We start from the raw sequence: 23,979 nt of genomic DNA on the forward strand, positions 1-23,979 counted from the left end.
GCTGGGTAAAGCTAAGGCCATGAACCAGGCTGACTGACCTCTGTGAGACACTGCCACATACCACATCATCATGTAGTTTGTTGGCACCATTAGCTAACCTGTACATTAATGGTTACAAATATTGTGTTTCATACCCAAGTCAAAACAGACCTTTGGCGGAGGAGCGGGTGGCAATGAAGGAAGTCTCCAAACGCAGCCTCGCTCCCCTTGGCATCTCGCTCGGGCTTCGGCGAGGTCCAGGGTTGGCGAGGACTTTTGCACACCGCCAGCCATGGTCAGAGTCAGGGGGCCCGGCAGGGGACCTGTGAAGCTGGGGACGCTGCTGCCCACCTTCCGCTGGGAACAGATCTGACCTCACAACCTGCCAGGAGACAAACGGCTGGTCATCCAGCATCGAGTCTACAACATCAGCCTCTGGGCACAGTGGTACCCGGGCTCTGCACTGGGCGGTCGAGGACATGAAGCTGTTTGAGGTCAAGCTCACCTTCTTTGCTCTCCTGCAGGGCCACATCCTGGCCATAGAGATGCTTGCCTGGCTCATCATCTACGTCCTCGGCCCCGGCTGTTGCCCAGCACCCTCTCAACCCTTATCCTGGCCATTCCCCCGGCCCAAAGCTGGTGTCTGCAGCAAGACCTAGGCCACACCTACATCTTCAGGAAGTCTGGTGGAACCATGAGCCCAGCAGTTTGTGATGAGGCAGATGTAGGGCTTCTCTGCCCACTGGTTGAACTTCTGCAACTTCCAGTACCACGCCAAGCCCGACATCTTCCACAAGGACCAGATATGACCGTGGCACCCATCTTCCTCCTGGGGTAGTCATCTGTTGGGTACTGCAAGAAGAAACTCAGATACTTACCCTACAACCACCAGCACCTGTAGTTCTTCCTGATCCGCCCAACGCTGCTCAACTTGGTGAAATTGAAAGTGGGAAATCTGGCGTACATGCTGGTGTTCATGCAGTGGATGTACTTACTTTGAGTTGCCAGGTTCTATGCCCACTTCTTCTTGTCCTACATCCCCTTCTATGGCCTTCCTGGGGCGCTGCTCTTACTTGTGGCTGTCAGCTTCCTGGTGAGCCACTGGTTCGTGTGGATCACACAGATGAAGCATATCCCCAAGGAGATAGGCCATGGAGAGCAACTGGGACTAGGCCAGCTTTCAGCTGGCAGCAACCTGCAAAGTGGAGCCCTCGCTCTTCATCGACTGTTTCAGAGGACACCTCAATTTCCAGATCGAGCATCCCTCTTCCCCATGATGCCGAGGCACAATTACGGCAGGATGGCACCACTGGTCAAGGCCCTGTGCTCCAAGCACGGCCTCAGCTACGAGGTGAAGCCCTTCCCCACCACCCTGGTGGACATCATTGGGTCCCTGAAGAAGTCTGGCGACATATGGCTGGAAGCCTACCTCCATCAGTGAAGGCAGCAGCACCCAAGACCCCGTCAGCCATCAAGCCACCCAGACGGGCTACCCCATCCAACCCACCTCGCCCTACCTCAGCCTGGGGGCCCTGCCTGCCCTCCTGGGCCCCCTCCCAGTCTCCTCCACAGCCCTGAGGCCATGTCTCTTGACCCAACGGGACCAGGGCTAGGGGTATGGTATATATGTTCACCCCAGATGGTGAGTATGGCATGCTTTCCTAGAGCAAAAATTTAGGGAAAAATGTTATTTTTATATAAAAACAAACCGACTATATATATATATATATATATATATATATATATATATATATATATATATAAACCCAACATTTACAAAGCATAGCAGACACTGTGCTAAGCACCAGACATATAACATTTTCTGAACTTTAATAACCTAATGAGATAGATGGTCTTTATCTCTATTTGGAGTGAGAAAATAGAGGCTTAAACAAATTAGGTAATTTGTCCAAGGTGATAAGGGGAGTAAATAGTGAACCCAGGATATGAATCCAATATACTGGAGGCCTTAGTTTTCATCTCTACACTAAATTGTCTCTTTTACTGATGGCATACATGAATTTTTGCCCATACTCCATACTCTAGCCCTATAATGATCAGAAATAAACTAAAGCATCTATAGTAGAACTAAAATTTAGGATCCCCTTGATCAAGTAATGAGGATTTATCCTTGACTAGGAGAATCACAAACCCTCGAATCAGACTTCCTCCTAAGAGATTTCTCTCTATAGCCATAGGGAATCTAGGTCACCATGTAGTAGACTGTCCTAATATTTAAGATCTTTTTTGTAAGAAAAGATTCATTAGGAAAGTGATTTACCGAATGGCCGTGAGGGCTCCGTTATATGAGTTACTGCTTCAGTGAGCTGACCAATTGCGTCCTTACTCCTCAGAGGCAGCTTACTTGCTGAACTCTCATCTACTGAGTGTTTAAATCCTGATGTGGAGTGTGTACCCAACAAAAGCAGAATTACCTCAATTTCAAAGATGAGCTTAGTGGGACTTCAACAATTTAAGGGGTAGATTTTTCTACTGAGGTTCAATAAATAAAAACATTGAATTTCAAGGTGTTCTTGAAATGTATATTCCTTGCAATTTTGTGGGGAAATTATTTTCTTTAATTTAAAAAAGTAGAAGATATATATATATATATACATACAATATAATACACTTTAAATGAAAAAGCAGAAAACAAAATGATTTCAGAAATTCATTCTTTCTACAGCTTTGAAGGGTTTAAGTTTTTATCAGAGAAAAATGAAAACTTTCTGTGCTTCAGAGGAGAAAATGATCCATCAAGAGCTATAAAAGTGAAATGTAAATTAATTTTGGTTTAGAAAAAAATAACATAAAATATACCATGAAATTTATTTTTATTTGTGTGTTTTTTGCTTTGTTTTGTTGTTTACTTTGAGCAAGAAACAAAATCACCATTAATTAATTACAACAACTGGTAAGAAATTTTATAGGAAGTAGAAAATATTGCTGTCAGATTGAGGTCTCAGGTCAAATCTTTAACACTTACTAGTTGTGTTATTTTATACAAGTTAGTTAACTCTGTAAGTTTCTAAAAATTTTCCCCAGTTTTATTGAAATATAATTGCCATATGACATTGTATTTTTAAGGTCTACAACATAATAATTCGATATATGTATTTATTATAAAATGATTATCACAATATGTTAACACCCGTCATCTCACATAATTACACGTTGCAAAAAATATAACGTAGGATACACTCCTATAGAATCTTTTGATGACTAAATTATATTTCACTCTATATGTAAAGGGATAAGCACAGTACATACCATACAGCAAGTGCTCAATAATTGTTAATTGCAATCTTTTTTTCTATCTCAGTTCTCTTTCAGCCAATGAAAGTACAAGTCAGTAGAAAGAAGGAGAAATTGGAGGAGATAACATCAGAGGAAAAGATAAAATGAAATTTTAATCAAAAGTGGTCTTAAAAAATTCAGAAAGCAGCAGGAAAAATATGATTTATTTTTATATAAACATAATATTGGTGTTTTTCAAAGCTTTAAGGAAAAGAAAGTTAATTCATTTAATAATACAGCACCCAAAACTCACAAGGGGAGCTAAGCATTCCCAGAAATGAGTATTAAAAGCATTTCAATTTCAACTTAAATAATGGAAGCATAACATCTCCTGAAACCTTTTTTTTTTTTCTTAATTTCCAACAGAGAAAACGCCAAATTTTTCATTTTGAAAAATATAACATCTGATTTTATAGGGAAAATATGTCCTACTTTCATTGAACATAATCCACATAACATAGACTTTTAGGATGCCATTGTTAAATCATTTAAAACTATGTTTTGTTTTCATAACTCTAAGAAAAAATAATGGTATTGTCTTTTAGAATTTTCCTACCATGCCACCATCTGAGTAAAAGATACAGTTATAATTGTAAACATTGTTCCATCACTGAAGAGTTACTATTTGATCTTGGCAAAAGTCACTTCATCATTTTTTTTTTTTCTGTGTGTTAACTTCCTAGCATCATTTTGGGACTTCACAATGCCTTTGGCTTTAGAATTGGGATTTTTTGATGTGACCAAATAGCAGTTTATATTCTCAGAAAACTGGAATGGGAATATCCTGTAAGGAAAATAACAATGGAATATGATGAAAATTTCTAAGCCAGAAAAGTTCAGAATAATCAGCCTTCCCTCCCTACCCTCCATCCCCCATTTTGCCAATAAGGACTGATGTGTTTTAAACAATAAAGATAGGCAAGTCTTCCACGAACCCTGAATATTTGAAAATTGTTTCTGCAATCTGAGCAGCTGAGCCTTTGCCTGGCCTTCGTAGGGTGAGAGTCACTTGCTCCTAACCTTTTGATGCCAAATTCATTCTTCTTTTTACCTATGTTAGCACAAACAGAAAGATTGAGACTGTAAACATCTGAACCGTTGCCTTCTCTCATTTAGCTTGGCCACAGTTGATGGGTAGTGGTTAAGATTAATCTAGCACTTCGTCGTGGGTATAGTTGCTTATTATGTAGTAAGTGGTGCTCTGGATACCCTGAGGCTGTGTAGTGACGTAATAGACTAAATTACAAATGATTACTCTAGATGAGACATTTATGGGCTGGTATATTATTTCTACTTCAAAGAGCTACTCTTGACTTACTTACATCATGATTTTCACAGTGGGGAAAGAGCAACCAAATATCTTGAGCTAATGGAAGCAAGGGGTATGTGTGTGTGTGTGTGTGTGTGTGTGTGTGTGTGTGTGTATGTGTTTACTCTCTGATCTGAGTTTTTTTTTTTTCCTCTAATATTCTTTGAAACTTTGAAGAATCATATTATTCTTCCAGTTGCAAGTACTGTTGGAATGGGAGAAGAGCTATATTTTAAGAGAAATGTTATTAAGTCCTTTATAATAATCTTTTCATTGGGTCATATTCAAAAATCACATAGGAGAGACCTCTAAAATGTCATACTAAGTGGCAGTGCATCAATTAGGGTCATGGTGCTCAGTCAACAAGGTTCTCAGCTGGAATTTTGAAGATAATTTAATGGTATGTGTGCATAAGTGTAGGTGGAACTAAGGGTACCAACAGGTAGTGGAGTGCCCAGAGACTCAGAACCTATTAACACCCTATTATCTAAGGGGGCAAAGAGAGAACATGATGTCACTAAAGCCCAATGAGAGTTGGACCCCAGGGAGGAGAATCTCTTGATAATAACAACCACTGCCAGAAACCCAAAGTTGAGAAAGAGGGAGCAGGAAAATAAAGCCCGTGACCTCTCTTTGCTCCCACTCTTGTATGCCCATCTCATGCCCTCCATTGGCAGGTCCAGTCAGAAGCCAGAAGACTTCAAAGTGCTCAGGTTATATAGTTGGTAAGAGTCAAATACTTGGGACAAAGAGCAAGGCAGAGAAGGGCAGACAGATCAAGGAGGGGTGTTACAAAATGTGGAATAATCGCATAACCCCTCAGTGCTGGCAGGCCATAGCATTTCCTTTTGGTCCTGCTCAACATTTTTAACCACTTGGGTAAAGAAATAATGCAAGAATATAAGCCCTGTGAAAAATAAAAAGCAGAAATCTGTGATGAATCAACAAGTCTAGATGCAAATTATCTTGACATTCAGAAAACAATACAATGAAATTAAACAGGAATATTAGATAAGTTCCCTAATTAGGAAAATTTTTGCAAGAGGATAGGGAGACATAAGAAAAGTGCTTGATGGGATTTCATGTTCTAAAAGACATCAGTATCAATAGATTATGGCTCATGATTGCTTACAAAATGAATGTAATCTGAGGTTGCACTTTTAGCTGCTACAGGGCATCTCTAGATGCTTATCACACATATCCCTCAAACCCAGCTTACCAAAGCCTGATTCTGTTACATTCCCATCTCTTTCCAATACTGTTTGGACTCCTGTGTTCTCTAGGAGCCTTGGAATTATCTTTGGTTTCTCCTTTACATCCTGCATTTAATGCATCAATAAATCACTCTATCTCAAAACATGGCTCAGATACCCTATTTCCTTTCCATTGTCCCTTCCTTTCTCATGCCCTGCTGTTTCCAGTCTCTAGATTCCTATGACAGCCTCTTCATTATCCTGACTTCAGTTCATTTTCCCTGTAGTTGTCAGAGTTGCCGTCAAATAAACAAATGGGCATTGTCAGTCCTTAATTAGAAAAATTCTCTGTTCTTATTGTGGTATATAAGATTAAGGGTGGACTCCTTATTTAGTTATACGAGACTTATCCCAGTCTCATTTCACTATAGAATTTCTCTCCCACCACACACAAGCCCCTTTGCTCTAGCCACAAAGAACAGCTGTTCTGCAAATACCTCAAGCTCTTGTGCTTTTGTACTTATTCTCTTCGCCTGAGGTGTTTCTGTTCCTCTGTAGTTCTCACCCCAACAAACTTCTACTCAGCTTTCAAGACATCTCCCAAACATCTACTTCTGATTTCCTTTTAGAAAGAGTTCTCACAGCTCTTTGCTCTAACCTCTGCAATAACACTTACCAAGGTGTTTTAAAGTTTGTGAGTACCTTTCCACCACTTAATTCTAATTCATCTTTACTGCTCTAGCACTCAATAAAATAATTGTCACATGAAAGATAACTAAATATTTGTTGAATTTTCATGCATTAATTAATTAATACAGGTATATTGTTTAGAGTATAGGAGATAATGGTCTCACTACACTTAACATTGGTCAGATTACATATAGAGTATTTTGCTTGACTTGACCATTTTATTTTAAGAGATATACAGCGAAACTAGATTAAAATCAGAAGAGGACAGATGGTCTAGAGGCTATATTTTATACAGTCTTTCAATTGTTATTTCTCTGAAATAGGAACAAGATCATTTATTCTGTAGTCAACTCATATTCCTAAGCATATAAAAGTATCAGGACAAAAATAATCCTTATGCTATGAATTTGACACCATAGAGAGAATGCATGCAGAGTGTTTACATGCCTGACATAGTAAATATTCAATAACTGTAGTTGTTTTTATTATTGGGATTTTATTAGTAGGGTATAACACATATTAAAATAGTCTGCTTTTTGCTTACAATGTTACCTTTACCAATTTATAAAATAGGAGTCTGCATAAGACACACATACCAATGCATATTATTAACTTTTGGTTAAGAACAGTACTTTTTGCTCAAATGGAAAAAGAGCAGAACAGTTCTAATGTTATCCTATCCCTCTTCTTTTCAGGTTGGATTGCTCTTAAACCACCCAGATATTATGACTTACCTCTGTCTTGATAAAACTTCTTTTAATTGCAAGCTACAGAAATAATATACTCAGCATAGCTAATACAGTAAGTGGAATGCATTGGGGGAGAGGGGACACCAGGGCTTTGCCTGAAATGTGAGGTCAGGCAGCACAACCAGGTTTCATAGGAAATCTGCTCTCCATAGCACTGTGGTCATTTCTGATTGCATCAGTTGATTGTTTTCAGACTCCAAGATGGCTTTAGTTACTTCTCATGCCACGTGATGGAAAATGACTCCCACACCTATGGAGTTGGATTGCTTCCCAGCCCAGTGTGCCAGGTAACAGACTGGGTTCTCCAGGCTCCAATGGCATATTCCTAGGAATGAAGATTTATTGGCTTTGTTTGAGCCAGTTGTCTCTCCATGACCAATCTGCTATGGCCAATAACAGAGAGACAAAACATTCTACAGGCACCCATTCCTGTCAGTGTAATTTTCATTGAAGGCATGTGTGGGGTAGCCAGACATCTCAAATCTGTCTGCTCCACAGTGCAATTGCCCATGATCCCCAAGGCAGGAAACTAGAATCTGATTTTTTATTTTTTAATTTCATGCTTAAGGCATTCTTTCTCAGGTCTAAATTAAATATTTTCTGTCATTGTTTAATAACTTAAGTTCTTTTTCTGTTCATAGTGCACATAAAATTGCCTGGTTATGTTAAGTCTGCATAATAATCTTTCAAATATGATTACCAGTTTTGTTGCAGCAAGAGAATCTGAAAAATTATCTTCATTTACATTTCCAAATGTTTAAAGATCATGATTGTAGAAGTGTACTAATTTGACTGTCCTAAGTACCTCTCTAGAGATCCAGGGGACAGGGATGTCATTTGTTGATATCTGGGAAGGGAGTGGCACTCTGAGAAAATTGTCTCTCCATGTGGAGGAGGCCATAAGTTTTACCCAGATGGAGTCTAGCTCAGCTTCCAAGAAATGTAAAAGATAAACAGAATAGAATTTTAAACAGAAAGAACAGTGATCCTCTTTATGGTGATAATTGGAGCTGATGTTGTGTGAAAGAATAGAAATTCTGATAGTGTGGGGCAGAAGGATAAAGTGATGTGTTTGATACAAAGTACACTGGAGTGATATACAGTCAGGGATCCAAGTAGGACTGACACATAAGACAGATTGGCCTTACATAAACATGGAAATTGTCTTAATATTCTGGCAATAAGAGCTTAAGACAGTTCCATCAGAAAAGTCATATTTGCTGAGAAAAATTAATGCAAGACTTACAGTAGTGAAAAACTGTAGGAAGCAAGAATAGATTCTCCTGGTGCAAGGAGCAGTGGGAGAACCAGCTTGAGGTGAAGGAGGTATCTGCAAGGTCCAGGAAGGATGGTTTGAAAGCACTGATACACTCATGGACCAGAGAAAAACATGTTTTCATTCACAGTCTTCCAGGAAACAGTGTATTCCAAGAGGGCAGAACTTGCAGACAGAGTACAAGCAGCAAGAACTGCTGCATGGGGGAATCCTGAGACTGTTACAGACACCTTGTCAGTGGTTGGACAAGGTAAGGGCAGGAAATCCCAGGAGTGATGTCAGAGTTCTAATTAGACCTAGCTTTGTCCAGGCTAAGACAGATTCATAGACTTCCATGAGTCACCAAAAATGGAGGAGGGGAAGTCAGTTAGTACTAGACTAGCTCCAGACTTTGCAGTGGTAGCAATCAGATATTTCCAGGCTATTCTAGATAAAACTTCATGAACTTAAGTGTTACTAGATATCTTTGTACCTCAGTGTTCTCATCTGTAAAACTGGGACAGTAATAATGCCTAACTCATAGTGCTATGAGAACTAAATGATACGTAAATTATACATAGTAAGCAGAATGCATATATATGGGGCAAATAAGAGAAAAATTTAAAATCAGTTGTAATAAGTATGAGAGAGAAAATTCAAACACAAAACTTCTTTGAAATTGTAAAATTTTTCTCCATACATCTTTCCCATTTACCTAGTATTTAGATGGGACAAAACAGAAATGGGAATCTCAGAAATGATCTCTAAAGAAATAGGCTCTCTCAGACATATTTAGTGGGAAGAAAATTAGTAGAAACTTTTGAAGGGCAATTTTATAATGTTTTTCAAAATTTTAAATGTATATACATTTTTGATTGAGAAATTTAGCATTTAAAATATAATATAGCTAATTTACAAGACAAATATAATATATAAGCATTTTCATTGTAGAATTGTTCTGCAATAAAAAATACAAAAATCATTTTTGCCCAAATAATAATTTAAAATTGGTTAAATAAGTTGCAGTACATCCATAAGATTAAATTCATTGTAAAAATTAAAATGAATCATGTAAACTTCTACTTCTGACCAAAATAGAGTAACAGGAACTAGATTTATTCTCCCACCTGAAACAACCAAAAAACAGATGAATATGTGAAACAATGGTTTGTAAGATATTATGCACCAGGCAGTGAATAATAGTGATCCCTGAGAGAAGGGAACAAATGAAATGAACACTACTATTACTTCAGCTTACTGCCTTAAGAGAGTGTCCAGGTCAAATCCAGGGAGGGGAAACCCAGCAAAGCCTGATGGACTATTTGTGTTAAGGAGATATTGCTGAGAGTTTGGGAAGACCAAGACAGTGAGAGTTCACAAGACAAAATACTGGAATAAAGAGAGATGTATAGAGAGTTCTGCAAAAGTTCTTCAAATATTCAGCTGAGTAATCCTCATCACATGCATGTGAGGAAATGGTCAGTGCCTATACCAAGAAAGAAACATATGAGAAACTATCAAAGTAACAACATGTTTGTATAGGACTAAGAATAGTGCCTTTTTCCACCAGCCGGCATGGAAAACTTCAAGATTCACAGGGCACTGGGTAGAGGACGCAGAAGCATCTCCTGGGAAGTGTGGAATCATTAGCCCTAGACTTAGCAATTGAACTTCTACAGATGAAGACTACAATGTCTGAGAATTTTTTTAAAAAGAAATTATCAAAAGAGATTAAATTCAGATTAGACAATACAGAAGAAAAGAAATAGTTAGCTTGGAAACATAGCAATAGAAACGATCCAAAATGAAATGCAGAGAGAAAAGTAAATAGATCATGAGTGAGCTGTGGAACAGCTTCAAGCAGCCTGACGTACACGTAATTTGAGTCCCTGAGAGAAAGGAAAGGGCAGAAATATGTAAAAAATAATGGCCAAAAATATTCCCAATTTGATGAAAAGTATAAACACACAGATCCAAGAAGCTCAATGAACTCCAGGTGTTAAAAACAAAAAGCATGAAGGAAACTATACCACAGAATAACATAATCAAATTGCTCAAAATCAGCAGCAAGGGGAAGTTTTGAATGGGATGTTGACCAAGATAGAAACAGAAGAGGCTCTTGAGCTCCCCTTCTCTCACAGATGCACCAAATGTATAGCTATATAGGGAGCAATTATCTCTGAAAGAGATCTAGAGACTAGCTGAGTGACTCCTATATATCAGATGAATAAGAAAATACCCACATCAAAACAGGTAGGACAGACTGACACATTCTCTTGCCATAAACCCTACCCCGGGCACAGTGCCATACAATTGGGAGGAAATCCCCAACTTCCAGCTTCTCCCTAAAAAGCAGAGTTTGGACTCCACCTATAGTGCCCCATTTTTAAAACAATCACTGGAGGAATGAACTTCCAAAATATCTAGCCCTGAAAGCCAACAGGGCTTGTGTCTATGACATCCACAAGACTATAGCAAACAAAGAAGCAATTCCTAACGGGTTGTGAGCATTCAATATGGCTATTCCCCCAGGGTTCAGCACAGAGGAAACAGGCAATATCACACATCCCCCGGTCTTTCCATAAAAAAGTTTAGCTGCATACTTCAAAAACTGCTGCCTGAGGGCCATGCTCTAATTTAGCTGGCACTGGGGGCCTTCTCTTTCCAGCCTGCTCCAAGTTGCCAGTATCTCTCTGGCAGAAACTTGTACACATGAGTACACCCCCGCTTTTATGGCTGCTGCCCAAGGGACAGATCCCTAGGTCACCTGGATCTGACAGTCAACAGAGCTTCCATTCACAAGTCCCACAAGACTGTGAATAGCAAACAAAAAAGCAGTTCTTAACTGGCTATCCCACCAGAGCTCAGTGCAGAAGGAGCAAGGAAAAACAAGCATCTTTCAGTCTTTCTGTAAAGATGCTTATCTACATATTTTAAAAGATTCTGCCTGAGAGCCAGGCTTCTAATTTAGCAAGCATCTAGGGGCTGGCTGCAATCCTCCCCAGAGATGGAGGATGCCAGTGGACACTTTTCCCACCTTCTCCCACCAGCTCACTCTAACAATAAAACCAAGTCAACAGTATCTCCCTGAAAGAACTTTGTACACACTTCTGGTGCCCCAGGTTTTGTGGCTGCTACCTTAGAGATGGGTCCTTGGATCACCTAACACTAATAGCCAATGGGACTTGCATTCACAGGACTGTAGCAAACAAACCATTCCTAATGGCTGAAGGAGTACATCCCACCACCCCCACCATGTAACTGTGGATGAAAAATGTTGCCTGCCATATCAGTAAATAAAAGATGTTTCAGCCATCATGCCAGTAGCCACTGCAGCCACCCCCAACTATGCACACTGAAGGGATTCAGGATGGAATAAAGCTGACCCTAGATAGTTAAGGTGCATATCAAAGGAATGATTTCAATGAACCCAGACTCTTTCATCTTCTTGTACAAAGAAAAGTGCTAAATTCATTAACTTGAGATGTCTAGTTTTCTTTAATTAATAGTAAATTTTGATGTTCCAGCCACCTGAGTTTTGTTGAAAAAAACTCATACATATCCTGGCTCCTCCCTTTCCTCTTTGGAGCAGTCCTTCAGAGCTATCTGAGAGGCTGTCTTCCAGGCTTAAGTCCTCAGTTTTAAAACAAATAAAACATAATTCTCAACTTTTTTAAAAATTAATTTTTATTGGAGTATAGTTGCTTTACAATGTTGTGTTAGCTTCTACTGCACAGCAAAATGAATCAGCCATACATATAAATATATCTCTTCCCTTTTGGATTTCCCTCCTACTTAGGTCACCACAGTGCATTAGGTAGAGTTTCCTGCTATACAGCATATTCCCAACAGCTGTCTATTTTATACATAGTATCAATAGTGTATATGTGTCAATCCCAATCTCCCAATTCCTCCCACCCCACCCCTTTTCCCTTTGGTATCCATACATTTATTCTCTACATCTATGTCTCTGTTTCTGCTTTGCAAATAAGATCATCTATAACATTTTTCTAGATTCCACATATGTGCGTTAATACATGATATTTGTTTTTCTTTTTCTGACTTACTTCACTCTGTATGACAGTCTCTAGGTCCATCCATGTCTCTACAAATGACCCAATTTCATTCCTTTGTATGGCTAAGTCATATTCCATTGTATATATGTACCACATCTTCTTTATCCATTCCTCTGTTGATGGACATTTAAGTTGCTTCCATATCCTGGCTACTGTAAGTAGTGCTGCTATGAACATTGGGGTGCATGTGTATTTTTGAATTATGGTTTTCTCTGAGTATATGCCCAGTAGTGGGATTGCTGGATTTTAGGTTGCGCAATGTTTTTCACTCAACACAGCTATGCACCCAGGCCCAACAGAGAGGGAGCAGGTAAAAATGCCCTTCTCCTAGTTTCTATATAAGAGGGGCTTAACTACATACTTTCTCAGCCGCTGCCTAAGGAGTGCTTCTAATCAGACTGCATCTAAGTGTGGAGTGCAGTCCTTCCGTTTGGGACTCTGATGGGTCTTGGCACACCCTCAAATACTGGGAGCAACTAAGAACAAAGAAGGAGTCTTGGACAACCATAAAAATTTGAGAGACAACTAGGAGCTTGGGCTGGGCTCCAACCAGGATCATCTCCTACATGAGACCACTTTGCTAAGAGTGGACAAATGCACAGAAACCAACACAGACTCAAGGAAAATGATGAAACAGAGGAATATGTTTCAAACAATAGAACAAGGTAAATCTCCAGAAACAGATCTTAATGAAACATAGATAAAGACTTGAATTTAAGACCTGAAACCATAAAACTCCTAAAAGAAAACATAGGGGGTAAGTTCCTTGATACTGGTCTTGGCAATATATATATATATATATTTTAATTTGACACCAAAAGCAAAAGGGACAAAAACAAAAATAAACAAGTAAGACTACATCAGACTGAAAAACTTCTGCCCAGTAAAGAAAACCATCAACCAAATGAAAAGGCAATCTATGGAATGGGAGAAGATATTTACAAACTACATATCCAATAAGAGGTTAATATCCAAAATATACAAGGAACTCATACAATCAATAGAAAAAAAATTAAAATATTGGTAAATGATCTGGTTAAACATTTTTCTGAAAAAAAGACAAATAAATGGCCAATAGGTACATGAAGAGGTTCTACCAATCATCAGGAAAATGTAAATGGAAACCACAATGAGACAGAACCTCAGGATACCTGTTAGGATGGTTGTCATCAAAAGGATAAGAGATAGCACATGCTCAGAGGATATGGAGAAAGGGAAATCCTTGTACACTGCTGATAAGAATGTAAACTGGTACAGCTATTATGGAAAACAGTATGAACATTCCTCAAGAAATTAAAAATAGAACTACCATATGATCCAGCAATCCCACTCTTGGGCATGTATCTGGAGAAAACAATAATTCAAAATGATACATGCACCCCAATGTTCATTACAGCACAATTTACAATAGCCAAGACATGGAAGCAACCTAAACGTCCATCGACAGATGAATGGATAAAGAAGATGTGGTACAAATATACAATGGAATATTACTCACCCATAAAAAAGGAATGAATTAATGCCATTGGCAACAACATGGATGGACCTAAAGATTATCATACTAAGTGAAGTAAGTCAGAAAGAGAAAGACAGATATCATATGATATCACTTACATGTGGAATCTAAAATATGATGCAAATGAACTTATTTATGAAACAGAAACATACATGAACTACCAGCTATCTCACTTCTGGGTATATAACCAAAGGAAATGAAATCATTTCCTCAAAGAGGTATCTGTATTCCCAAGATCATAGCAGTATTATTCACAATAGCCAAGGTATGAAAATAATCTAAGTGTTGTTCAATGAATAAATGGATAACAAAAATGTGATACATATATATCTCCAATGGAATATTATTTAGCCATAAAAAAGAAGGAAATCCTGCCTTTTGTGACAACATGGATGACAACAGGGCATTATGCTAAGTGAAATATCACACAGAGAAAAACATTTCTCTCACTTATATATGAAATCTATGTGACCTTGGGTTTGGTGATGAGGTTTTAGATACAACACCATAAGCACAATACATGAAAGAAAAAATTGATAAGTTGAACTTCATTAAAATTTAAAATTTCTGCTTTGCAAAAGACACTAAGAGAATGAAGAAACAAGCCATAGACTGGGGGAAAATACATATTTGCAAACATATATCTGACAGAGGACATGTATCCAAAATATACAAAGAACACTTAAAACTCAACAATAAGAAAATAAGGAACCCAATTGAAAACTGGGCAAAAGATCTGAGCAGACACTTCACCAAAGAAGAAATACAGATGTCAAATAAGCATGTGAAAAAATGGTCATCACCATATGTTATTAGGGATTGCAAATTAAAGAAACAGTGAGACACCACTACACACATATTAGAATGGCCAAAATAAAATTTTTAAAGCCTGATAATAACCAAATATTGGTGAGGAAATGGAGAGACAGAAACACGCATTTACTGTTGCTAGGAATGCAAAATGGTACAATCACTTTGGTTGCTTTATGATTTCTTGTAAAGCTAAACATACTACACAATCCAGCAGTTGTACTCCTAGGTATTTACACAAAAGAATTGAAAACATGTCCACACAAAAACCTGCACATGAATGTGTAGAGCAGCTTTATTCATAATTCCCAAAATTAGAAGCAACCAAGCCAAATGGATAAACAAACGGTGGCATATCCATACAGTGAAATGATAAAAGGACATGAGCTATCAAGCCATGAAAATATGTGGGGAAACTTAAATGCATATTACTAAGCAAAAGAATCCAGTAGAAAAGGTTGCATACTATATGATTCCAGCTACATGACATTTTAAGAGGTGAAACTATAGAGACAATGAAAAGATCAGTGGTTGCCATGAATTTGGGGGGATGGAGGTGAGAGATGAATGAGTGAAGCACAGAGGATTTTTAGGGAATGGAAACTACTCTGTATAAAATTGTAATGGTGGATACATGTCATCGTGCATTTGTCTAAAATTCTTAGAGTTGTAAAATGTAGAGTGAACCTTAATGTAAACTATGGCCTATAGTTAATAATAATAATGTATCAACATAAATTCTTTAATCTTAATAAATAAATATGGGGTGAGGAGTAAATATATGGAACTCTATGTACCATCAGAAGCCTGTGGAGGGAAGGACAGGAATGTACTTTTCACTGTAAGCCGTATTTTACTATTTGAATATTTATTTGTTTTTTTGTTTACTTGTCTTTCCCAGTTCTATTGAGATATAATTGACATACAGCATTGTATAATTTTAAGGTGTACAGCATAATGATCTGACCTATATACATCATGAAATCATCATGAAATGATTACCACAATAAGCTTAATGAGCATCTATCATCTCATATAGATACAAAATAAAAGAAAAAGAAAAAAATATTTTTCACTGTGAAGAGAACACCTAGGATTTACTCCCTTAATGATTTTCATACACAGCATACAGTAGCATTATATTAATCATGCTGTGCATTGCATCCCTAATACTTGTATATCTTATAATTGGAAGTCTGTACCTTTTTGACCACCTTCATCCAATTCCCCCTTTTCCCAACCCCTGTCTCTGGTAATACAAATCTGATCCCTTTTTCTGTGAGTTTGTTTGTCTGTTTTTGAAGTAGAATTGACCTATACCATGTTAGTTCCTGGCACACCACAAAGTGATTTGATATTTCTGTACATCACAAAATGATCACCACAATAGATCTAGTTACCATCTATTACCATACAAATATATTACATTATTATAGACTATATTCGCCATGCTGTACATTTCACCCTTGTGATTCATTTATTTTGTGACTGGAAGTTTTTACCTCTTAATTTCCCTCACCTATTTCACTCATCCCTCCATTCCCCTTCTGTCTGACAACCAACCACCTGTTTGTTCTCTATATCTATGATCTGTGTCTGTTTTATTATATTTGTTTGTTTATTTTGTTTTTTAGATTATAAGTGAAATCTTATGGTAATTGTCTTTGTCTGATTTAATTCACTTAGCATAACAGCATCCATGTTGTTGCAAGTGGCAAGGTTTTATTTTTTTTATGACCAATTATATCCCATTGTAGATATGTACATCTTCTTTATCCATCCATCTGTCAATAGACACTTAGGTTGCTTCCATATCTTGGCTATTGTAAATAATACTTCAATGAACGTAGGGGTGCATATATCTTTTCAAATTAGCGTTTTTGTTTTCTTTGGATAAATTACCCAGGAATGGAATTTTTGGGTCATATATTAGTTGTACTTTTAATTTTTTGAGGAATGTCCATACTGTTTTCCGTAGTGGTTGTACCAATTTACATTCTCTCCAACAGTGCATGAGGGTTCCCTTTTCTTCACATCCTTGCCAAAACTTGTTATTTGTTGTCTTTTGATAAACTATTCTGATAAGTGTGAGGTGATATCTCATTGTGGTTTTGATTTGTATTTCCCTGATGTTTAGTGATATTGGACATTTTTCATGTGTCTGTTGGCCATCTGTATGTCTTTTTTGGAAAAATGTCTACTCAGGTCCTCTGCACATTTTTAAAATTGGGTTGTTTTTTAATGTTGAGTCATATGAGTTCTTTGTATATCCTTGATATTAACCTCTTATTGGATATACCATTTGCAAATATCTTCTCCCATTCAGTATGGAGACTATGCTTTTTTGATAGTCTGGTTTCCTTTGTTGTGCAAAAGCTTTTTAGCTTGATGTAGCTCCATTTGTTTATTTTTGTTTTTGCTTCCCTTGCCTGAGGAGATATATTTTTTAAAACTTGATAAAACTGATGTCAGAGTACAGCTTATATTTTCTTCTAGGACTTTTATGGTTTCAGTTCTTACATTTACATCTTTAATCAATTTTGAGTTTATTTTTTATATGGTATGAGAATATATTCCGGTTTGATTTTTTGCATGTTTCGGTATAGTTTTCCCAACACTATTTTTTGAAGAGGCTGTCTTTTACCTATTGGATTTTCTTGCTTCCTTTTTCATAGGTTAATTGCCAATATAAATGTGGGTTCATTTTGGGAATTTCTCTTCTGTTCCATTGATCTATGTGTCTATTATGTTTTTGTGCCAGTACCATACTGTTTTTATTACTGTAGCTTTCTAGTATAGTTTGAAATCAAAAAGTGTGATACTTTCACCTTTGTTCTTCTTTCTCAAGCTTGTTTCAGTTATTCAGGGTCTTTCGTGTGTGCATACCAATAGTAGAATTATTTGTTCTAGTTCAATGAAAACTGCGACTGGTATTTTGATAGGGATTGCATTGACTCTGTAGATTGCCTTGGGTAGTATGTTCTTTTTAACAATATTAATTCTACCAGTCCATTAGTATGGTATATCATTTCATTTGTTCATATGGTCTCTAATTTCTCTCATCAGTGGCTTATAGTTTTCTGAGTATAAGCCTTTTATCTTCTTGCTTAGATTTATTCCTAGATATCTTCTTCTTTTTGATGCAACTGTAAATGGAGTTGTTTTCTTAATTTCTCTTTCTGATGGTTTATTATTAGTGTATAGAAATGCAAGAGATTTCTGTATATTAATTTTGAATCCTGCAACTTTACTGAACTGATTTATTAGTTCTAATAGTTTTTTGTGGTGTCTTTGGGATTTTCTATATATAATATCATGTCATCTCCAAATACTGACTGTTTTAGTTTTTCCTTCCAATTTGGATTCCTTTTATTTCCTTTTCTTGTCTGATTGCTGTGGCTAGTGCTGCCAATACTTTGTTCAATAAAAGTAGAAAGAGTGGGGATTCTTTTCTTGTTCCTGATCTTAGGGTAAATGCTTCAGCTTTTACCTTTGAGGCTGATGTTGGCTGTAGGTTTTTCATATATGGCCTTCATTATATTCAGGTGTGTTCCCTGTATACCCACTTTGTTGACAGTTTTTCTCATAAATGGATGTTGAACTTTGCCAAAAGTGTTATCAGCATGTATTGAGATGATCATATGATTTGTATTCTTCAGTTTGTTAATGTAATGTATTTCACTGATTGATTTGCAGATTTTGAACCATACTTGCATCCCTGGGATAAATCCCATTTAATCATGGTATATGATTCTTTTAATGTATTGCTGAATTTGGTTTGCTAATATTTTGTGGAGGATTTTTTAAATTTATGTTTATCAGTGATAGTGGCCTATAATTTTTTTTGTTTTGTCTTTGCCTGGTTTTTGTATCAGTGCTATGCTGGCTTTGTAGAATGAGTTCTGAAGGGCTCCTTCTTCTGAAATATTTTTGAATAATTTGAAAAAGATAGGTGTTATTTCTTCTCTAAATGTTTGGTAGAATTCACCTGTGAAGCTGCCTGGTTCTAAACCTTTGTTAGTTGTTGATTAAAGCATTTAGTCCATTTACATTTAAAGTAATTATTGATAAGTATGTACATTTTGTTAATTGTTTTGGGATTGTTTTGTATTTGTTTTTAGTTCCTTTCTTATTTTATTCTCCTCTCTTGTAGTTTGATGACTATCTTTAGTGTTATGTTTGGATTCCTTTCTCTTTTTTGTTTATGTATCTATTTAGATATTTGGTTTGTTACCATGAGGTATTTACATAGATATATAATTATTTTAAGTTGATTTTTGTTAAGTCCAAACACATTCAACAACTTTGCCTTCTTACAATCCCCAACCCTACATTTAATGTTTTTGACATCATATTTTATATCTTTTTGTTTTGTGTGTTCTTTTTAACTACTTATTGTGGATACAGAAGATTTTATTACTTTTACCTTTTAACCTTTCTATAGCTTTATAAGTGGTTAATCTACTACTATTACTGTATATTTGACTTTATAATGAGATTTTTTTCCTTTCAGAATTCTCATGTTTCTAGTTGTAGCCTCCCCCCCCTTTTTTTCACTTAGTGAAGTCCCTTTAATGTTTCTTGTAAAGTCATTTAGTGGTGCTGAACTCTTTTAGCTTGTGCTTGTCTATAAAACTCTTTATCTCCCCACCAAATCTAAATGGGGACCTTGTTGGATAGAGTATTCTTGGTTATAGGTTTTTCCCTTTCATCATTTTAAGTATATCATGCTAGTCCCTTCTGGCCTGCAGTTTTTCTGCTGAAAAGTCAGCTGATAACCTTATGGGAGTTTTCTCATACAACTTGTTGCTTTTCCCTTGATGCTTTTAATATTCTCTATCTTCAATTTTTGACATTTTAATCACAACGTGTCTTGGTTTGGTCCTCTTTGAATTGATCCTATTTCAGACTCTGGATGTTTTCAGACTCTGGATGTTTATTTCTTCTAGCAGGTTAGGAAAGTTTTCAGCCATTATGTCTTCAGGTATGTTCTCTGACCCTTTCTGTCTCCCTTCTCCTTCTGGGACCCTTATAATGTGAATGCTTGAAGTTGTCCCAGAGATCTCTTAAGCTGTCTTCCTTTCTTTTCATACTTTTTTCTTTTTCTATTCAGCATCAATTATTTACACTACTCTGTCTTCCAGCTCACTGATCAGTTCCTCTGTATCATTTAATCTACTGTTGATTCCTTTCAGCGTATTTTTCATTTTAGTTATTGTACTCTTCATTTCTCTTTGGTTGTTCTTTATAGTTTCCAATTCTTCGTTAAAAACTTCTAACTTCTTGCTCTGTGTATGAATTCTTCTCCCAAGTTCTTTGATCATCTTATAATCATTACCCAGAATTCTTTCTTGGGTAGATTGCCTATCTCCACTTCACTAAGTTTTTCTTCTAGTGTTTTATCTTGTTCTTTCATTTGGAACATGTTCCTCTGTTGCCTTATTTTGCCTAACTTGCTGTTTTTATTTCTATGTATCTGGTAGGTCGTTTATATTTCCCAACCTTGAAGAAGTGATCTTTTGTAGAATAAGTCTCATGCTACCCAGCAGCACATCCCCCTCTCATCACCAGAGCTGTATGCTCTAAGGGTGCCCCTTATGTGGGCTGCATGAGTTCTTCTGTTGTGGTGGGCTGACTACTATAGGTGGTCTGGTATGTTTGGTTGGCCCCCAGTCCAGTTGATTGACAAGCCCTACCTTGTGCAAAGGCTGCTGGCCACTGGTTGGTGGGGCCAGATCATAAGGCAGCTAGCTGTGGAGGGGGCTCTAGATCTAATGCTGGCTCACTGGCTGGTGGCATTGGGGTCCAGGAGATCCTGGGGTTGGTACCTGCTCACCAGTGGGTAAAACCATGTGCTGGGGCTAGTGCTGGCCCACTAGTGGGCAGAGCTGGGTCCTGGGGTCTGGCTGCAAGTCTCAGATGTCCCAAAGCTGGTGTTGGGTTGCTGATGGGTGGGCTTGGTTCCTGACACAACTAGCTGCAGTGTCCAGGGTATCCCAAAGATTGTGTTTGCCTGCTAGTGGGTGGAGCCAGTGTCCAGCTGTTCCAAGGGCTGGTGCTGGTCTGTTGGTGGGTGGGCTGGATCTTCAGGCTGTGGGGTTGTGGTTGTCCTGGGGCTGTTGTCTGCCCACTGGTGGGTGAGGCTGGTATTGAAGCTAAGTAGACTAGCTGGTGGACAAGGCTAAGGTCCAGGTGGCCCCAGAGCAGATGCTGGCTTGCTGGTTGTTGGGCTGGGTCCCCAGGCAGTGGAGCTGTTGTTTTCCTGGGGCTATTTTCTGCCTGCTGGTGGGTGAAGTTAGGCCCAAGGCTAGGGCAGGCTCATTGTGGGTGGAGTCAGGGATTCTGGGGCTGGTGCCTGCCCACTGGTATGTGGAACTTGATCCTGGTGCCTCTGGCTGGAGGGCCTGTGGGTCCTGGGTCTACTGCTTGTGCAATGGTGTATGGGGCTGGGTCCTGGGCCCTCTGGCAGGCAGGGCCATATCCAGGGGTGGCTCTGGGCTCAGGGTTTCTTAAGGCAGCCTGTCTGCTGATGAGTGGGGCTGTGTCCCCACCCAGTTAGTTGCTAGCCTAGAGGTATCCCAGTACTGGTGTCTACAGGCTGTTTGTCAGGGGTGGGGCTGTGTCCTGAGACTAATAATGTAGAGGGAGGATTCTGCTTGCCAGCACCAGTGTCTATGTGTTAGAATGAACTCCCCAAAATAGCTGCTGCTAGTGCTTGTGTCCCCAGGGTGAGTTTCAGTTTCTTCCTGCCTTTTGGGGAAGATCCCCAAGATCAGCAGGTAGGTCTGACACAGACTCTTTTCTAATTACTGCTTCCGAGATTTTGTGTGTACCCTTTAAGAGTGGAGTCTCTATTTCCCACAGCCCTTTGAGACTCTTGAAAGTAAGCCCTGCCAGCCTTCAAAACCAAGTCTTCTGGGGGCTTGTCTTCCTGGAAGAGGGCCCCTGGGCTGAGGTGCCTGATATGGAGTTCAGACCCCCTCTCTCCTTGGGGAGAACCTCTGCAATTGTAATTATTCTCCCATTTGTGGGTTGCTCACCCAAGGGTATGGGACCTGACTATATTGCAACTACGCCCCTCCTCCCTGTCTCATTGCAGTTCCTTCTTTACATTTTTAGTTGTAGATGATCTTTTCTGGTAAGTTTCAGTCTTTTTCATCAATGATTGTTCTGTAAATAGTTGTAATTTCGATGTGTCTGTGAGAAGAGGTGAGGTCAGGATCTTTCTATTCCAACATCTTGGCTGATCTCTGGGCATTTAAATTTTTAAATAAAATATCTAGTACTTTTTCACTATATAAAAAAGAGAGCCTATCAGGATCTTCTCCATTGACAATGTATTAACCAGATAGTTTTGGGGTTTGGAGTTTTGAAACCAGTGTAATTGGAAAAGGAGATCAGTTTGCAGCCGCTGAACATGCAACTGATTAGTCAAGGAGGGCTCCTAGTCAGATATTGTACTCCTATTCACTTCCTGGGGATGGGTGTGTACAGCTTTACTGGGTCTCTTTTATTAGAAATAGACTCTGAGAACCTCAGTGGTGGTGCCATGTTTTCCATTTCTTCAGTACCCTTATATAATGGCTCTTTGCACGTTGGCCATTTAGGGTTTCCTGTGGTCAGTATATTCTCAGCATGCTTGTATTCAAGAAAAACTTGTTGACTGTTTTTTGAAAATGATTGCAACTCTGTTATTAATTCCAAACCTACTGAGCTTTTGAGATACAGGACAAAAGAATGAATGAATTAGAATGATGACTGCTTATAAAAGTTTCTGGCTCAAAAGAAGTCTAAGAAGCTGAGTTGATTGAACCTGAAGAAAAAGAATGACTCAATGCTTATTTTAAAATAGCAGAGTTAATAGGTGTTCTGTATTTGGATCCACTTGGTAAGGGTGAAAAGGACAGAACAAGTTGAAAAATTGACCTCCTTGGTTTTATAAAATACTTGTTCCATGAAAGAACAGTGTTTCTTGACAAGCCATACTCTCTCTATTTTAGTACCATGAATATTGTCCTTCATATACATCCTCTTCATCAAAGTTCCAATTGTTAAGGCTGGGACTCTGATTAGTAATATATTCATTCTTAAGTGTTCTTTTCCATTTATATTCTTCTAAAATCTGTCTATCTCTGGTGTTCTTGACATTTTTGGTTTTGTACATTCACTTTTATTAGCATCCCAACAATATTTTTCCACTTAAAAATGATATGTTATCTCTTCTTATCATAAAAAGCAGTAGAAAAATTTATGCTTCCTAAATGGCCTTCTATTACCTTAAACAGAATGAGCTATAAGCATCAAACATATAATCAAATATCAAAATATACATAATCAATATCAATGAATTGCTATAGATAAAAGTTGTCAAAACAGGTTATTATTATTCCTGTCTTAATACAGAGTATGGTATTTTAAGGCATCTCATAAATTAGATCTTTATTAGTAATACAAATAATGCAAACAGTATTACTTCATTTTCATAGAACAAATCTGATTTCTTAGAAATATTTTGTAAAGTCATGAGGTCTTCCTTCTTGTAGTCACAAATAACATCATAGATCACAAGTTTTCTTGAAATTATGAAAGCTCCCCTTCCTATCATTTCTTTTGTACTTTAAATATCATTCTGCCTTCCTTATTGCTCACAGGATTATGTCTCTGATTTCTCCCTGGTTAGCTCTATCCCTCAATGTGAATTTTATTTCATTTACTTTCTTACTGGACATTTGCCATCTTTTTTTTAAAATTAATTAATTAATTTTTGGCTGTGTTGGGTCTTCGTTGCTGTCTGCGGGCTTTTTCTAGTTGCACTGAGCAGGGGCTACTCTGCCTTGCGGTGTGCGTGCTTCTCATTGTGTTGGCCTCTCTTGTTGCAGAGCACATGTTCTAGGCATGCAGGCTTCAGTAGTTGGTGCACAAAGGTCATTAGTTGTGGCTCACGGACTCTAATAGTTGTGGTACACGGGCTTATTTGCTCCGTGGCATGTGGGGTCTTCTCAGACCAGGGATCATTCTTAAACACTGTGTCACTAGAGAAGTCCCCATTTGACATCTTGACTAAGTAGTGTACTCCTTTAGAGACACAAAACAACTGCAGAGAGA

At 38.0% G+C, this 23,979-nt stretch overlaps 1 pseudogene; it reads left to right on the top strand.

The window, feature by feature from the left end:
* The first annotated feature begins 271 nt into the window (after nucleotides 1-271).
* Nucleotides 272-1,420, top strand: LOC132351732 (fatty acid desaturase 3-like; annotated as a pseudogene).
* The last annotated feature ends 22,559 nt before the right edge of the window (nucleotides 1,421-23,979 follow it).

Source organism: Balaenoptera ricei, chromosome 17 (assembly GCF_028023285.1).
Source record: "Balaenoptera ricei isolate mBalRic1 chromosome 17, mBalRic1.hap2, whole genome shotgun sequence".
NCBI lineage: Eukaryota > Metazoa > Chordata > Mammalia > Artiodactyla > Balaenopteridae > Balaenoptera > Balaenoptera ricei.